The sequence below is a fragment of the Plectropomus leopardus genome, unplaced genomic scaffold (assembly GCF_008729295.1).
Source record: "Plectropomus leopardus isolate mb unplaced genomic scaffold, YSFRI_Pleo_2.0 unplaced_scaffold28930, whole genome shotgun sequence".
NCBI classification, from domain to species: domain Eukaryota; kingdom Metazoa; phylum Chordata; class Actinopteri; order Perciformes; family Serranidae; genus Plectropomus; species Plectropomus leopardus.
In genome coordinates this window covers 1-3,807 of record NW_024631524.1, presented here as the reverse complement: position 1 = coordinate 3,807, position 3,807 = coordinate 1, and the positions used below count along the sequence as shown (strand labels likewise).

The following is a 3,807-nucleotide window of genomic DNA, read 5'->3' as shown; positions in this document are numbered from 1 at the left end:
ATCTCTGACACGCTTTGTTCCTGCAGCAGCTTCAGTTGGATGAAAACAAAAGCGTCCCTGATAATGGCTGTGGAGAGGTCACCCGCTTTGCCTTAAACAATGACACAGTCAATACGGTAGATTACCTTTCCACTGTTAACTGTTGTAAATTCAAAAGAGCACAGGCTACGGCCACAGGTTGAGTGGAACTGAAAGGCTGTGGAAGATATCCAGATAACACCCCCTAATTTTGATGTGGAGACACACTGGGACACGGGCCGCACGTGTTTATGAATAAGGGAGGACAATAGGTTTAATCAAAAGCCAATTTGGAAAGTCGTTTGTGTAGACTGTGAATGTATATATAGAGGTAGGAATAACTAAGTACGCACTTCTTCTTACTCCTTTTCGATAATGTGATATTTAAGTTAAAGTGTAAACAAGTAGTTGTTATTGAGATTGACGTAAAGGCTGTTTTGTTTTTGTTTATTACACTTGCTGTTAGGCTTGTCTGCTTTTATTTGTGTTTTTTTTTTGTTTTTACACCATCAAAATAAAGATTAATTAATTCATTCATAATTCCTGTGTGTGAATTAGCCTTACCCATGTAAAGGACTCCGTCAGAGCTGCGGCAGGGGGAAGCTTGGACCAACTCAGGGATAGTGAACGGTAATTTCTGTTTAAGCAAAATGAACAAATGAACATTAAAATAGCTATTATGTGCTGCGACAATACATGGGGAACATCATGCATGCACCACAGTTGGGACTTCAATGAGGGTGCACTTTTTTCAGTATGACTTCTGCACACATTTGTGGTGCTTTTCTCCAGAATAGGGAACTGAACAGTGTGTTTCTCACAAAAGAAGGGAGATTATAGTAAGAGATAGACATTTATTTCCTCTTACTGTGAGGCCTTCGTTGTTCTTTCCTCCCAGAGAGTACAGGCTGCCATCATTGGGGTCAGGCAGAAACGCTGGTCTAGAGTAAATATATAAAAAGATGCATCAAATCTTGAGACCAGAAAAGGGAGTGACAGATGAGCTCAACTGCTTTCACCATCTTTTCTAACAGGCAGGTGCAGTACACAATGATGTTTACGCGTGCGGAAACAACTCCAAAGATACGTACTCTGCCACATGTGTGGGGACCTGAAGAACTGGATCTGTGAAGAAAGAAAAAGATGACAAGATGCAAGTCAGGACTGACAAGAATATCAACCAACAATGGAAACTATGGCCAGAAGCTGTTGAGCGAGAGAACAACATCGGCGACATTCAACGGCACAGAACACAAAGTCCAAAACGAATTCCCCTGGGGCAAACATGAAAGGCAAACAGTCCTGTCTGCCAACAGCTAACCGTTAAGACGTCAAACATGTAACGCCAAAAAAAGCATATCTAATGAGCTCAAATAAGATCATATTCTCTAAAAAGTGCTAAACATACTAACCTGTTGATGAACCTCTAATATATCAAATATCTATCCAGCACACTGATTAAAGATTTTTTTAATTTGTATTTTATTCATTCACCTTTTGTTTTACACAGAATACCCCACTGAGATTCTGAATCTCTTATTTAAGGCACTTCTGGCCAAGACAGCAAAGTTACCCCAGGAAGCTGATTTTACTTTTACCATGTTACGGTTACGGTTGTGATTGGAAATAAATGAATAAAAATGGCATGGTAAAAGTGTTCCACCATGTTATGAATTTTCCTCCCTGAAATGCCTCCCAGGTACAGATGCTTAAAAGGACCATATCATGTCTTTGCATGTTTGAGCCCATTTACTTTAAATATATTAGTTCCATCAATTTCCAAAGTACCCAATAATGAGTCCTATCCTCTGGGCCTCTATTACGCCTTGTTTCCAGTTAAAGGTTTGGCTAAACTCAACTCTACTTTGGTACCAGCTGATCGCCGTAGTGCCGCCACATAAAACTGCAATGACATCATCTTCCATGCAACACAATCACTGTGTGTTGTGTTGCTGAATCCTTTCTTTAGCAACCGAACAGAGGAACTATTGCAGTTTCTAAGCTAAATAACAGGATCGAAACAGCTGCCGACACACGCCATGACATTAGATGTGACCAACTTGTTGTTTTTGGTTATTTATTCACCGTTTTATTATACAGGATGGTTCAGGCGGTTCAAGAGTTGTTTTAACTGAATGATGTGCTGATCTGGGTTACACTGCATTGGCTGATTGCCGTGTGATAAATGAAACCAAAAACCTCAAACAAACAAATTCAAATTCCCCGAAATAAACAGGCCTTCACAAAAAGTTCATATCAGTGTCAGAATAATCAAATTCATCAAAAGAAAAAAACAAACAACATTAAAATGTAGCAGATTAAAAGACTTACCCCCCCCAACCTCAAATTCAGACTGAAATCTGATCAAATAGTCAAACTAGGCAGTGCTGCTTAATCAAGTTTCTGTTTGTTATGTCTGCATATTTCTATTGACTAAACAGCCTAGTTGATACTCTTCATACTGGTGAAATACTTTCTAAAAAGCTGTTCCTTAGATGCCAGGTCATTGCAATTGGGTGGTGCCAAACTATCTATACTGAAGTGATTAATAAAGGGAATTTTTTATATGCTTGTGAGAACTGGCTCTGAAAGGAATATCTGCACTTCATCAACAGTACCACGCAGTGAACGGTGTAGTTTTGCAGACAGCAAAGTCTTCAGCAGTAATGAAGACAGTAAAACACTACAATAGCTCTCTTAGCACTAACCTCCATTACTACTAGACAAACACACACCTCCCCACTGTGTGAACATACAGGGCGTGGACCAGATGGTGCTGATCTCTGTGGAGGTGCCTGAAGGGGTCAACGATAGCAGGGGGGACGCATAGGATTACTAAGGTGGTCATTGACTTTTGTGCTCAAGAGACATCAGCATTCGTTGTGTGTAATTGCAGAAGGTGGTGAGAAAACAATGGTTTTCTATGTTGCATAGGAAGACACTAACTCTGGTTGGCTGAAATACAAATACATGTTCGTAAAGCCAACAGGGAGTGATAAGCAAACAGTGAGAGGGCATGCGTGTGGGCTGAGTTGTGTTGTCTTGGTCCAGGGAAAAGCTTCCCCCTCATTATGTGGGTGTATGGTTGCCTGACTGGAGCACAACAACAGGTGTGTGTGGAGCCTGGTACAGAACAGGGCAAATTTATATTCAATAGCTCTTCCAGAAAACCAGATGATGCGGGGGAAGCAGCCTTTGCCTCTGATTATTAATGACTTGGGTATTAGGTGGACCTAACCAGGAGCTGTGGGTTCAAACCATAGTTGTTTTAATACCTCCTAAAATCTTGTGATCCTTAAAAATGTAATGAAAATAGATTTTTTTTAAACAGCAGAGGTCTTAAATTATCATAAAAGATGACTTCCCGCAACAGCGGTAAATGTGTTGGACTATTTATGCAAAACTTTTCCAATCACCCGTCAGTGTATCTTATCTAATGTAATTCCCAGGCGTATAGTGCCTACATTAACATGGTATCCATAGTACATGCTGTGTGTGCAGGTGACACTAAAAGCGAAGTTGCTTACCCTTGCCCACTCTGACCTTGATTAGAGGCTATTTTTGCCCCTCTCTCAGTTAATAATTACCCAGGTTCATGCCTAACAGAACATCCCACAGCATTTTCTTCAGCTTAATTCCAGAAAACATTTTTTAAGTCCCATAAAAAAAGTACTATTTCCATTTTCCTTTTTTACTAAAAAAAAAAAAAAAAAATAACAGGTACATACTTTTCAATAATAAGAGTTTTAAATTTTGTTTGTTTCTAAACTGATCATAATTAAAAATACA

The 3,807-nt window shown here is 39.6% G+C and overlaps 1 long non-coding RNA gene across 1 annotated transcript; it reads right to left on the bottom strand.

Annotated features, from left to right (window-relative positions):
- Positions 1-567: 567 nt before the first annotated feature.
- On the bottom strand, positions 568-1,190 carry LOC121938234. Its single transcript, XR_006105257.1, has 3 exons — positions 1,110-1,190; positions 887-959; positions 568-655 (listed from the first exon to the last, which is right to left on the bottom strand). It is a non-coding gene; the product is annotated as an uncharacterized LOC121938234 (long non-coding RNA).
- Between the last annotated feature and the right edge of the window lie 2,617 nt (positions 1,191-3,807).